The sequence below is a fragment of the Erithacus rubecula genome (genome assembly GCF_903797595.1).
Source record: "Erithacus rubecula genome assembly, chromosome: 6".
NCBI lineage: Eukaryota > Metazoa > Chordata > Aves > Passeriformes > Muscicapidae > Erithacus > Erithacus rubecula.
This window is the reverse complement of record NC_136688.1, coordinates 33537428-33552530: the sequence shown is the minus strand read 5'-3', so window position 1 is coordinate 33552530 and position 15103 is coordinate 33537428. Positions and strand designations below refer to the sequence as shown.

Below are 15103 nucleotides of genomic sequence, written 5' to 3'. Positions count from 1 at the left end.
AGCTTGTCTTTAGCTCTCCTTCTTCCCACTGTGTCAAATGGATTGAGCAAGTTAAGTCATGGTATATTTGGAGCAAGCCATAGGACTGTAAAAACATGTCAGGGTCAGGTGATATAGAGCAAAGTCCAGAAAAGACAGGTATAACTAGACATGGCATTTCTTCAGAGAACATGAATCTTCCCGAACCCCAAATCATCCTTATTGTGCAACATTGCAACTAATAGAGTATGACACCTAGCACAGTAATTTAAGCTACATTTAGAGTCATGAGCTTGCAGCCATATTTTACTGCTGCATAATCACCCTTGCTATCTGTATGTGCACACATGCACTCTCTCCTTCCCTCTATTTCTAACTCCCTCTGGTTCAATATTGTCTTATTCTTTACAGAAGGTTTTACATAAACATAAGCTGAGGACATGTTTTCCATCAGCCACTGCTATTTGCCATCTAGACAAAGAAGATAACATTTTCATTCTCATTTGCTTAGGCTGGTCATCATATTTCTGCTTTAGAAAGTACATCTGCTCTCCTCTAAATTAATGCCATCAATGTACTAAACAATGGAGTTCTGTGTCTGATATATTGTGAGACAAAATAGAACAAAGCAGAGACAAAAATAAAGCATCTCTGTGAGTTACAGGGAACAATCAATTAAATTCATCATCTGTTTTACATTCTAGTCACTGCTTTTAAAAGAGAGGAGTGCATAATACCATGGCAACAGTTGGAACTGCAGTTCTTTATGGTATATAATCATTATGGATTCTTCAGCATTCCCTGAAAATTGATATAAAAAGTCACAGGCGTTGTACTACCTACTATGCTGATTAAATGACAAGTTTGTAATTTACAAGTGCCTTATTGCCATGGGAAGGCAATCATACAATCCTGTTTTCTAACTCAAGGGTTTTTGAAACATGCTGTATGATTTTTAGTTGGGCTGCAAGCTAAGATTAAATTGGAAAGGATAGCATGTAGATTTTTGAACATGGTGTTGACATTTACTAGCCAATCAAATATTGCAACTTTCCTACATGACAGCAGATGTTGACCTTTCAAGCTTTTCCTATCTGCTTTCACGCATTACCTGCAGAAATTAACATTAACTCGCTTCTTGCTCCTTGCTGCTATTAATGTCAGCTGGGAATTGAGAATCATGAATTCATTTATTACACAGAATGGAGACTTGTTTTATACTCTAAGCACAGAAGGGCTGCTCCTGGGATCTGGTATTTTTGGAAGCTGCTTCAACTACCTTTGTGGTTGAGGGATAGCTGGGAGCTATGGTGTCGAAAATGTCACTGGCAACAAGACCAGAAAGAGACAGTGGAGGACGGATTCAAGGAGAAACCTGGGGGCCAAATACTTGCAAATAGAATTGCATACAAAGAGCTTGAAGTCTAAAATGAAACACTTAAAGCAATTCTAATGGAGTGCAAAACTAGATGCAAGGTACCAATGTCTCTTTGACTTGTTAACTGAACTATGAAAATGTGAGTCTGCATAACACACAGCCTGGTAACAAGAAGCTTCAGGGGGTTACACAGCATTGCCTGAGGCTCTCTGCTATTACACTCTGAGGGAAATATTAACTTTGGTAGAGATGTCTCCTGCAATCTGAATAAGATTTTGATAGAATTTCAGCCAATCATGGAATCAAGTGTTTAAGAAGCAGCAAGGAGAATGAAAATGAGAGAAGCATTTTTTGTCTCGTCTTTTTCTTGTGTTAGGAGGAAAAGTTGCTTTTGAGTACCTACAGAAACATTATCATCACAAAGGAAAAGCTAATGTCTACAATTATAACAGCATTCCTGCAAACATCAACTTGTTTATATGTTATTTTTTGTTACATATGTAACTTGCAAGTGCAATTGGTCACTATACTTCAAATAATTTTAAGTTTCATGCATACATATTAATAATTTTATAGTAATAAACTTCAAAGAGGTATCTCATTACACAGCAAATATTTGCAAGTTACATGAATTCCAGTCAATACTCCAAATAAACTAGGAAAACCTGCAGTCTTTATTGGATAGAAGCTTCTTGGTCATGGGCCCTGATCCTCACAGAAGGCTTCAACCACCCTGATCTCCTGTAGGGACATAGAACCAATAAGACTGCTCTGAAGACAAAGCAGACAAGGCAGATCCAGTGCACCATGAGATGATAAATTTCCGTATCCTGAGATGAGGGAACCAGGCAAATAGCAGGATCATAATCCTGGAATTCAGGACAGCAGAATTTGGCCTATTCAGAGACCTATTTTGAAGAGTTCCACAGCAGGCAGTTTTGCAGAGAAGATAGGTTTAGAAGAACAGATTGATTTTCACTGCTCATCTGTCCCAATCTCAAGAATGGTCCATTCCAGTGATCAGAAAGGCAAGAAAGATGATAGGGTGCCTGGATAGATGGAGCTACTGACAAAACCAGGATACATGAAAATGGATATGATTGGTGGAAACAGAGTCAGGAATATGGAAATATTTGCTGAGTGTGCATGGAAAGCAAAAGCCCACCTTGAGTAAAGAAATGATAAAAATGTGAAGGGCAGCAAGAAGGGTTTATATAAGTAATTCAGAAGTTAAAGAAAGATAAAGAAAAAAGTGGTTCCACTGCTGAATTAGGAAAATGATCTGATGAGATGTGACATGGAAGATGCCCTCTTCATGTATACCTTTACTGGTAAGAGTTGCCTTCAGGAATCTCAGATCTCTGGGAAATTCTTGAGCAAGGAAAGCTTGTGCTATGTAGATGAGCATCAGATGAGTGAACATTTAAATCAACTGAACATAAACAAGTCTGTGGGGAAAGATGGGATGCACTAATGAGTATTGAAGGGACTTGTTGATGTAATTTCCTAGTGATTCTTGATTATCATGAAAAAGCTCTGTCAGAAGGTAGAGGTTCCTGGGGACGGTGAGAAAGGGAAAGAAGAGGCAACCAGAGCTACAGACCAGCCAGTGTAACCTTGATCCCTGGGAAGGTGATGGAGCAAATCCTTTTGAAAGCCAAAAACAAATGAAGGACAGGAAAGTGATTAGGAGTAGACATCGTTGATTTACAAGGAAATCATTCTTGACCTGCCTGATATCCCATGATGAGATAACTTGTCAGACTACAAGAGAAGAGCAACAGAGGTTTATCTTAACTTTAGCAGTTTTCAATACTGTCTCTCATAACAACCTCTTTGACAAACTGATGAAGAATGTTTTAGACAAATGAGCAATGAAGTAGGTTGAAAAATGGCTGAACTGTCAGGACTGAATGACTGCAGCACAAAGTCCAGCAGAAACACAGTCACTAATGTCTTAACTCAAGGTTTTTTCCTGGTGTCAATATCCTTTAGCAACTTCATTAATGATATGGGTGGTGAAACAGAACACCCCCTCTGCATGTTTGCAGGGGATGCAAAACAGAGAGAACTGAAACATCAGATGGGGGTGCTGCTGTTCAGAGAGACCTTGAAAGGCCAATAGGAGCATTTTAGAGTCTGGAAATGAACTGCACAGAAAAGGAGCTGAGTCCAGTGATACTCTGGATTAAATTAGGAAGACATTACTACCCAGACCTAGCAGGGCAGTTTATTCCCCCCACCCTTAGAATTGATGAGACTAAATATGGAGGGCTTACTCCATGCTGGGCTCTACTTTAAAACACAGATGTTGACATACTGAAGCAAGTGTGAAGGTGATTATACTCTGCAGTAGGCTACTAATAAAGGTTGGTGAGTCTATATTCTTTGAGACTTTTGAAACCCAACTGGATAATTTCATTGTGAAATTGTTGAAGTCTGAACTTCAGCTTGTTCTGCAGGGGCCTGATTGATAGCAATTGCATAGGTAATTGAGTTCCTGTTTCCTGTAGGGGCTGTCACTGGCAGCAGGATAGAATTTCAAGAAGAGGGGAGCTACATTAATGATTTGTTGTAATATTTATTCTTACGTCAAAGACAAAGATTTATAGACATGATATGAAAGTGCTTGCTTCAGGGTAAAAATCAATTAAGCGGGTGAAAGAGGAACAAGCTGCTTTCCTTTGTGCCACGAGTTTTCCCACAATGGTTCTTTTGCAACTTTTTTTTTGAAACTGCTGTGTAAAGTTAGTGGACAGTTCATTTCCAAGGAGGCTGATAGTCTTCCAGTGTTCCCTGTGTTAGTGTTTTGGTCTCTCAGACATCAATAGCATCAGGAACAACAATTATATATAAAATTAAACACAAATTTAATCTCATTGTATTACTACCAACCAGTTATTTGAGGCAAATGTAGGGCTGGACTATGTTACGGTGCAAAATAAAAAGACTCACTTGTCTGTTAAGAAACACTAATCTACATGTAATTTGCCATTCATGACTAATTCCTCCCAGCAGGAAAGAAAGTGAGATGTAATATGGTTTAATTTTAGTCTTAAGGCTGTCCATTCTCAAACAGAATCAGAGCTTGTTTTCTAGTTTTCAAGTGAGGGAGAATAGACTAAATAGTCTGGGTACCAACATGTATTGCATGTTGGTACCCAGACTATTTTAATTTTATTAATAATGGCTAAGACTATTGCCAAGGTCAGAAAAAAGGATTCATGTCCACTGGATGCAGCTGCTGTTTATGTGGCCATCCCAAAAGTTTCTAAAATATTTCCTCAATGTACATTTATCTACTTTAGACACTTGCATCACAGAAAGGCAATGTAGATGATATCCAGTAAATATTGCCATTTGGACCTTCTACAAACACTGAGTTGAATTAGTAGGACTCAGCAGCTATTTTCTGCCTCCTGGATGCCAAAAGTCAACAACAAGAGCGGTGAATTTTTAAGATGCTGAGATATATTAACTTACTGACTAATATATAACTGACTGATACAGTAGCTAAAGAAAAAGATGGCCTTAGAAGGTCTCAGCAGTATTCTGATTTTGTGGGCACCTAACTAGTGCATGAAAAGGATCTTCCTGAAATATCTCTTCTAGCAGAAGTAATAGTAAAAAGTTTTAGTTCTCTCTTATCACATCAGTCACCTCCCTCTCTAAAGTCACCCTGCAATGGATGCCACTAAGGAGCTGATACTTTTTATCAGAAGAAATAAAAGAATGAAGACTCCAAAAACCTGAGAGAGAGGAATGCCAGACAATTATAAATTACCCTAGTCTAGTTTTCAAATATGGATTCATTTCAGTTGGAATGGGAATGCCTGACGAAATAATTGCTGAAAAACATCTCTTGAAAGTTACTACTTGTCTCAATATACCAAAAATAACCCCACTCCAAAAGCTTTTGGGCAAGAGTGGTCATACACAGACTCTCAATGCCTGTGACCATCTGGCATGTGATGACAAGAGTCCTTCTAAAGGCAGAATAACTGAAAAAGACCTCTGCTCAAACCTGCCAAGGCCTCCACAATCACAGCTGAGTTCTGTTGCCAAGTGAAGTTTTCGCGTTTTCTGCTTGAATACACTGACTAATCAATCTTTGACTTTATGGTTAGTTTACAGTCTGCAGGATGTAGACACCCTCCTGCATAGTTCAAGAAAACTGTCTACATTAGTGAATGATTTCCAAGAGAATGAAGAAAAACATTTCAAGTGGTTGCAAGCACCTGTTTGATTTGTGAACATTACACTGCTAGTAGTTGTCTCACATATTTCTTGGGCAAAAATATATATTGGCCTCCCCTCCTCAGTCAGTGTTTTTGCTCCAGTCATTTCTGTTCCCATTCATTCTACCCTGGTGGTTTACTGCTATACCTCAGGAAAATGACAACAGGCATACGTGTTAGAACTCTGGTGGGACCTCAGCAAAGATGTGACAGGGCAGGCCTAGCTTGACAACTCATTGGAAGCTGGAAATAATTGTCAAAACATTTAGTCTAGAAGTCAACAAGTTTTGAAGGCAATGAATGACTTAAATCTGCAGTTTTAGAATATTATGTTCCTAGCAAAGGAATCTAATCCACATGTTTATAACCTCTCATTTAGTCTCCAAGCCAAATTTGCTTATAAAGTTAACCAAATTGGACTATTACTAATTCACTTGCCCCATATAAATTTTTACTTCTGTCCTAATCTTGTTTATGAAATTGTTTATCTGCATAGCATTTTGGTATTTCTGTAAATTTGTTTCATTTGAATTCATTATAGTTTAGTGATGCAAACCCCACAGCTAGCCTGAACTGAGAATGCAATGAACCACACTCTGAATCATCACTTTAGGAAGTGTGAGAATATATTTTACATGGCATATATAAGCATCACAACAGATAAGACAATTAAACTATAAGCAACCAGTAGTTGCAGTTCTTGACAAAATCATAAACATTGTGGGACGTTTTCTTTCTTATTCTTCAAAAGATAAGGCGACAGATTTCCATAACAAAGTTGAGTTTATAAATAGACCTAGATGTAAAGAAATCTATCCATAGTGCACAGAGATGGCTATTGGCATAAGAGCAACAACTAAATCAATGACTAGAATTCAATGATTCAGACCATCTGGGTCTGATTGTTTAGGGCTGAATTAGTAATAGTTAATGATTTTGTCTTTTCTAGACAACTAGGTGTACTAGATCACAAAATCCCACAGAAAACTGAAGTAATGCCTCACATTATTTAACACTGTTGGACTTCATTTGTCTTAGGAAGAAGGTAAGCAAGTTGTGTTCTGTTTTCCATATTTATAATGTCAGCTGATGATACACTACTAAAAGAATCTGTATTATTACCAAGTGAGCATGAACGAGAAAAGACTTGGCATATGCAAAAACCTGTAGTGAAGCAGTTAAAAAAAAGATATGAGAGACACTCTAGAATTTTCTTGTAGTTTTTAGTAAGTGTGCAGTTGAACTGTCATCCATCTGCCACAATACTGTTTACAGCATGCATATGTCATTTATTCTTGATTATGCTTTTAAAGGTAGCATATCTTCTCACATGTTATTTTATTATGAAGCTTGCAATGTGTTTTGACTATCTGGACTTGTTATAGAGAAAATTTAAGTCACATAATGATATAAAAGGTTTTATAAGCATACACTTTTTTCTCTCCAGAATTCAGATCCTGTTTCTGTTTCTTTGACTAGCTTTTATTTTATGATATTGAAAATTTTTTACTGACTTGTTTTTTAAACTTTTGTATATTTTATTTCTCATTTTTCATTCACTTTTAGTGGCTATGATGATAACAGTTCTGGACACAGAAATTCAGCAGCAGCATAACTGTTATATAGCCTAAGAATAAGAAAAGAAAATAAACTGTTTTCTGTTCCAGGCTGATTAAAACTATGTTAAACCTCATGAAACATATTACCTAATATATGAAAGGTCAAATTTGTGTGGTTTTTTTATTTGTTTCCTTTTTTAAAATAGATTGAGACATAAGGACTAGGTCTGGAAATAATAATGCATTTTTACCTATCTTTCCTGGGAAAGATTGTCATTGCTTTAAATTTGAGTGCATAAAAAGACAACTTCTTGTTTTATATAAACATGACAGTTGCATTGCATTATTCTCCAAATTTAAACACAGTTAGCTGAGCAAAATAGTCATAAAACAGTGAACTAGTTCACTGTTCAGTGTTTAGTTTATTTTCTAAAACACTAATAAATCCTAAAAAATTTTGTTTTCTTCCAACGTTTTGAACCTGTAGGAAAAGGGTCTTGATATTTGAAAATTATGGGGAATTGCTTCATGCGATTTGTTTCTCAAGAAGGTTTTTTTAAGAATGAAGTCAGCAAAAATGGAGAGTTATGAGTCTCTACTTTCCTCTAGTTCTCACTATTTGGTTTTCCAAAGTAATAAATCTTGCAATTTAGTTTCCAAGGGACATAATTCTCAAATGTGTTTATAAATTAAAAAAAACAATTAAAATATAGCAATGAAATTATTTGTTAGCGCTTAGTGCAGTGCAAGAACAGGTTTCAGTTTTTCCTGCGTCAACATTATCTTGATGACTACAGAAGGAAAAAAAAAATTGCATTCCTGTCCAGTATGGGAGAGAGCCAAAGCACTTCTGCTCCTTGAGTAATTGATCTCATCAATGGATTTAGACTGCCCAGAGGAGCAGATTCTACTTGCTGTGTCAGGAAATGGTTTTTGTAAGTTAACTGTTGGGTTGGTAAAACTTCTCCTGTCTCTTGCAAGATAAACTGGGGAGGTATTTATCTTAGAAAGAACAATGCCTATACTTAAATATAACTGCAGCTGTACTTTTTTTAAAAAATTAAGACTGCATTTAGTATTTTCTGTTCAAAATAATTTTCTTTGCTTTGCTAAAAAGTTCTTCTCTTTTATTATAAAGATGCACACTAAGACAAAACTGTGAAACTGAAAAATTTGCACTTTGATGGAATTCATTAGAATACTTTAATCACTATTATTTCTTACTTTGACATTTCTCTTTTAAGCATCTATATATTCAGGAGTTAAGGAATCTGACTCTCACATAAGCAAAATCTTCAAAGGAGTGCAAATCTTGGAAATGCATTCTCTTGCTTTCCAGAAAACAGTAAATTTGGACATCTTCTCAATCAATTCTCTGATTTTCTGTTTGTCACCTTTTTCACTTTTAAAATAAGACTATGAAAAAATTATTTTAATAAAACCTTTTGTCATCTGAAGATAGAAATTTTTTTATCAAAGTATCTTTTACTTATATTTAATTGAGAGCATAGTAATATTTAATGCTATTCTGCTCTCATAGTTGACATTGAATTGACTCCTAGATGTCCATATTCTGATACAATTATGTTTAACACTGCCTGGGTTTTTGAATATCTTTAATATTTTGCAAATATCTAATAATTGTTTTCTTCTGCTAGGAGCAATATAGAGATCATTCTGTTTAGAATTTTGTAATGAGATCCAGTTTAAATGGTTGGATGTATTAGAACTCACAAAAATTGAGATAAGCTTCTGTAAGATCCCTTAGCAACATGTGATTTTAGTAAAGACAGTACTGTGTGGTTAAATTTTAATTGGAGTACTTTCTATGGATGACTTAAGGGAAGATCTTTTTCAAAAGTGTTTGAAAATATTTCAGAACAAACTTTTTGTTCATTTTCACTTGTCCATGTTGCTATTCCATTGTTCAATTGCTACTTTTCTGAGACAGTAGTTTCAATATTTTACTAGACAAATAATTTAAAATAAAATAATAAAATCATATCTTACATGTTAAAAGAGATGTTGGTTTGGTTTTCAATGTGAAGTTATTTTTCTCTAGTAGAAAGAAGAGATGGTTTAACAAAAGATTAGTTCAAGACACTTTCAGTAGAGCTTAGATAGGCAATAGGAAGTCCAGCAGATCCATTGCAGGAGCCCAGTAAATATCTACAGAATGGAAAGTTTTATTCATTTCTACGACAATTGGCAACTATTTCTTGAGATGAATACAGTTCAGTTCCTGACCTTCCTGATAAATAACCATGTCAATGCTAAAGAATAGCAGAAATTCTTTTACTGCCTCCAATTCTACGTTGAATTGAAAGGTATCAGGGATAAAGAAAATGTATGTTCCTCACTATAAAGCTGGCAAATTATCAAAAGTTCAGATGGGTGATAATATTAAAGGATTGATTCTTAATACTTCATAAAAGTAAAATAATACCTTAATATTGCTATTAGCCTGATCTGAGGACAATTTAATTCAGGATATTTAACACTGAGTAATCATTTCCCATTCCTTTTGTGTAAGTTTAATTTCTGAATTTCATATACACTGCCAAACTCTTGATTTACATTTGTATTTTGGGGCATAATTTGATTTACCATTTCTCCTGTTTTTAGACAAAATGTGCTAATGACATGTATAAAATTGAATACATATTCAAAGAGCCAAAGAAGAAATCTGAAGAATCCTTATTTGGCTGCAGCACGCAGGGCATATCTATCTCTGTTAGAAAAATGTTATTTCCCATATGAACTGTGCTAATGTAGTACTTGTCATCCTAAGCTGCTTTTTGCAGTTGGTCAGCGTATTGCACCTGCAAACTTTCTCTATAACCATCAAAAGACCAGTTTATGTCAAAGCATTTTCAGAGCTCTCATCATCCAATCAAGCTAAAAATACTAAAAAAGCATTTTTCCTGCAGTATTGCAGCACCCCTGCTTCTGCCCCAGATGGAGATGAAGCTGAAGTGTGATTTCAAAGATGGCAAAGAAAATGTGTGACAGACAGAGATGACAAGGCTTTGTCTACAGCTGGTGAGACAGTGAGGTGAAAAGCCTTCCCATTGTCCCTAAGCAGTATGTGCAGGGTTAGCTGTGCTATATTATTTCAGCATATTTGTTAAGGTGAATTGGATAATAAGCAGAATAGACTCTCACCATTTGTATATGTGCATTAACCTCTCAAAATGCATGCATGTTTAATTTTTTTCCCCAATGATTCTGACATCTGTGGAACTAGGAGGCCAAATGTAGCAGTATAAAACTGACTTGGTCATCCAGGCTGCAATGGTTGTACTGGGACAAGAGTTTTGCTTCCTGCAGTTTAGAAGAACATAAAGTTATACCAATAAAATTCTGGATGTATGACAGAAAATTCCTAATTAGATATCAGGGGAAGGAAATGCAATGAGAATGGTCAGTGATTGGAACAAGTATACTGTTGTAAAAGGCCTTAAAAAATCTGATCGACTGCACACCTGCTCTGAGGAGTGGGTTGAAGGAGAAAACCTGAGATCCCTCCCAGCCTAAATTATTGTGTGAATCTGTGATTCCATGCAAATAGATTGCATGAAGTTCTTATCTATTTGTTGGATAAATAATTTCTGATAGTAACATCAGAAAAGATATCTAGGAAAAATTTCTTGATTTTGTTTTGCCATATAATTTATAAAACCATTCTGTTTCAGTGAAAAGTTGTCTGTAGCTGTCTCAGTCCTAAAAGAGAAAAAAAGATTTTCATGTGTAAACTGGAAAATGCCACCTCTCCTTAAATATGGTGATATAGAAATGTTTAAACATTCAGTTTTTTCTTTCTTGAGCCATTGGGTTTCATGTCATCCTCAGGGGAAAAAAAAAAAAAAAAAAAGGTTTGTCTGTTTTTTCTTAGTAAACTGACATCACAGTCAACTAATTCCCTCCAATACAGTTCCACCTTTCAATTTTTAACCTACCATCTGTTAAGACTTGCTTGCAGCTCCCTAAACTATTGAAAGGGATCAAATGCCATTTTTTTTCTGTTGTTCTAGGCATTTATTTATACTTCAAACAGCTTTCCCAAAACAAATATTACAAAATATTGATGTTAGAATATCATGGGAAGCTATCTAATGTTACAGTAATCCAATTCATGACACTGACTTGTGACAATACTGTATGCAATGGTAATGAATGATGAAATGAAAGGACCAAAAAAGTCTGGTTTCACTGCTTAGAGCTATTTATCTTCCATGTAAGTACCTTTTTGACTACACAGAGTTGCAGTCTAAAGCCAAAGACACAGCTGTTGAGACAGGGATAAACCACTGGCATTGTGGTGAGTGCTTGTTACCAACCACCTTCTCCACAGGATGCAAAGGATGAAGCCTGGCAGCCAGAGGATTTCTGCTCATTTGTGCCTCATCTGCACAGGGGATTTCAACCACCCAGGCATCTACCAAATAAACACAGAATAGTATAAGGAAGCCAGAAGGATTCTGTGCTGCACTGAGAATTTCATAACTCTGAGAAGGGCCAGCCACCCAAACTGGCTGCCTAGCATTCACCAGACAAACTAACATTAAAAAAAAAAAAGCTAACAATATACTTATCCTCCTTAAAAGAAAAATGGAAGGTCCAGAGTTCCAGAGTGTCAATCTCAAGAAAAATTGTACAATATGTATTTCTATCGCTTTCAAATATGCTGCTACAGCCAAAATCTATCAGAAAATATGAATGTATCAAAGACAAATTGATTGCCCTCAACGTTAAAATCACTCATTTTGAAGAAAAGTGGGAAACAGTCATTATAATGTTCCTTGAAAGGTCCTTTCATAAGACTTTCTCATTTCCATTCCTTCTTAAACATGAGCTGGATGAATTTATTGATTAAATTATTTTAAAAAATCACCTGAACCACTAAATTGATAAAATATTCATCAATGGATTGACAATCAGCTAGTGACTACTGAGAAGCAGGGTAAGACATGACACTGTTGTCAATATTTTTTCCGTATCTTCACAAAACCAAAATTCTCACAGAGAAAATTTGCTTGTTCAAAATAAAATATTTATATGCACTAGGAATGTGACTAGGATATTTGAGACAATTTTCAACCCTTTGGGGTTCTTAATTCTATGAGCTTTTTATCATGCAACAATTTTAAAATGAAATATTGTGAATTTTGTGTACAGTTATGAAACATCTTTTAAAAATATAAGGATATAAAAATATATCCTTATAGAGGATGTCCTCTATAAGGTTTTAGTTGCTTTTATTATAGACATATACTTCACTTATTTAGTATTCTAAGAGATTCAGCACACCAACTTGCAACATAAAATCCAATATAAATAAAAATAATTATGTAGAATGATTAGAGAAAACATTCCCCTGGATTTTGCATTATTTCATTATGGGACAGCCTAGTAATTTGAAGCAGCATTATTGACAAAAGATACTTTAATCTAAATGGAGCTTTGACTACTCTTACTTCAGAAAGTCTGTGTGATTTGGTATTCACTTTAAAATATATAACTATATAAACAGGGATAACATCCTCTGTCCACATGATTTGTAGAATACTTACTTTCAATACGTATCTCAAGATAAATGTCCTTTCCTGATGTCTTCTAGACCAACATCTTTGTTCATTTGAAAGAAGTACTTCATTGCTGATTACAAATAAAGAGGATAAATTTTACAATAGTTGAATGCACCAAGGAAGGAAGCCTATTCTTAGGCAAAGTGATATCCTTATGAGTAACCTTGGGGTAATCCAAATTTTAATGGGAAGAAAACCTATACATCCAGACCCTGAAAATGCTAATTCTGTAAGGACAAAGAAGAAGTCTCAAGCTGGAGTGCATCACAGACACACACAGGATTTTCAGCTACCTGTCCATGAGCACATGGATGCACACAGCAGACAGTCTCATCAATGCAGTAACTCCCTCTCCTCTTGCTCAAGCACTGGTGCAAGTGAAACTGAACAAAATGGGCCAATACCAACAACAACAACAACAAAAGCATTTGATTTTCTTCTTCAAAGGAAAATAAAAAGGTGCTTATAAATACGATCCCAAGAGTAATAATTCTGAATTGAGTTTCTGACCTCTCTTCATGTGATTGTTATCCCAGGAATCATACAGGTTTTGTGTCTTCCACTCAAAAAGGGACTACTGTGTAGTCCCTTGGAAAAGTTCTATCATTGCATCTGATTTATTTCAACATCACAGTGAAACGAGAAGGTGAAATTTGGCTAGAATCAGCTAAGATGGAACTTCTTTTCAGCATTTTGCTTTCCCCCTGATGTTCTTTCATCTTAGAACCATTTACAGTCTCCAAGAGGAAATGAAAGCCATATTTTCATCTTCCCTTAAAACTAAATCAAACCAAATAAAACTTTTGAATTAGTTGAGTGAAAATCCACTAAGAGAAAATTTGCCCTGTAGTGTTCTTTCTATACAGCACAGAACCTCCACTATATAAATATCAAAATTTAAATGGATGGTAGCCATTGGAATCCAAGTTTTGTAGAGACTCTGGCCCAGACTGCTATATTGCTTTTGAATAAATGATATGGCAAAATTAGTACAATGAAATTAATATCACAGTTTTGCATATAGAACATTGTCCTGCTTTTGGCTGAAATAGAGTTAATTTCTTCTAAATTGCTGGTCTAGTGCTGTGTTTTGGATTCAGTATGAAAATAATGGTAGCAATACACTGACTTTTTAGTCAGATTTCTATCTGACTAGTTTCTTCTGCCTTGGTTTTCCTCCATGTATTCAACTTTTCTAGGATACCAGAATAAACTAAGTATCTTTTTTTTTTTTCCAAAATAAATTTGATCTGTTGTGAATCAATAAAAAATTCTTTAAAGTTCTATTTACTCCTTTCTATGCTATGTCTACCTTATTTCCTGTGTATAATGAAAAAGTTGAGACAGCATTTTGAAAGAATCATTTAATTACAGCTTTGTTTGGTAAAATTCTTTGTTCCATTTGACTGGAGAAGGATCTGGAACTCTCCTAAGTCTACTTGTTAAAATTCGCCCAACAATCTCAAGAAAGTTTTGGATGGAGTTTCTTTACTTCTGACAGGACCTGCTGGGAGTCTTGGGTGAGTGAAGTACTGATAAATTGTACTAAAAAGTAAAACTGAACTTGAAGGTTCATAATGGTCTTCTTTGTCTTGGGGATTAACTGGATTGTGAAAATGTCAGATATTTCAAAAATATATATCCTCTGAGAAGAGAATCCTTGGTGCCTTCTAGCACCTCCTTTCAGAATATTCCAGCTGAATATTTTTTACTTATTATAATAATTATGAAAAAATATGAATTTTATAAAAAGCACACTGCCTTCTGCTTTCTACCACCAATTTTAATGAACAACAAATACTTTTTAAATGAATCAACTTTCTTTTAGTCCTTCATTTTCATGAATGAATTTGAAAGAGAAAATATTCAAAGTGCTTCATTGAGATTTGGATGAGCATTCTGTATACATATATTTTGCCTAACACTGGAGGATTTATTTTTTTGCTTTTTAATAACAATTTTAAATGAATGCTTTTAAAATTTTAAACATTGTATTTTCATTATAAATACAATTTATATATTTATTTATTTTTAATATTTATGTATTTATATTTAATATTTTCATTATACTGTATTTTTCATTTGATATAGCCAAATATCTTCCAGTCCTGTTTCCTGACAGGTATTTCACTTTTTAAACAATATTAACTTTCAGTTTATTAGTTTAGAGGCTAAATGAAGAGTTTGAGCAAATGAAAGTATATGGTTTGTTTATCTCTGTGACAAAAATTTAATATGAAAAAGGACCTTTGGGGCAAGAGAAATTTCATCACATTTTATGCTTCCCTCTTTCCAGTTTCAAATGTTGTTTTAAACTGAAAACAGTTGAATCTCACTGCAGTGACAGGTGTCTTGAGTTGG

General features: G+C 35.0%; 1 long non-coding RNA gene across 2 annotated transcripts in view; it reads left to right on the top strand.

The window, feature by feature from the left end:
- Positions 1 to 11984, top strand: part of LOC306803859 — a 48843-nt gene extending 36859 nt beyond the window's left edge. Inside the window, exons 3-5 of one of the 2 annotated variants that reach the window (XR_013774727.1) lie at positions 6545 to 6640; positions 10085 to 10209; positions 11509 to 11984. This is a non-coding gene — a long non-coding RNA (uncharacterized lncRNA). The remainder of the gene's footprint in view (positions 1 to 6544; positions 6641 to 10084; positions 10210 to 11508) is intronic. The other variant, XR_013774726.1, reaches the window with a different exon arrangement.
- The last annotated feature ends 3119 nt before the right edge of the window (positions 11985 to 15103 follow it).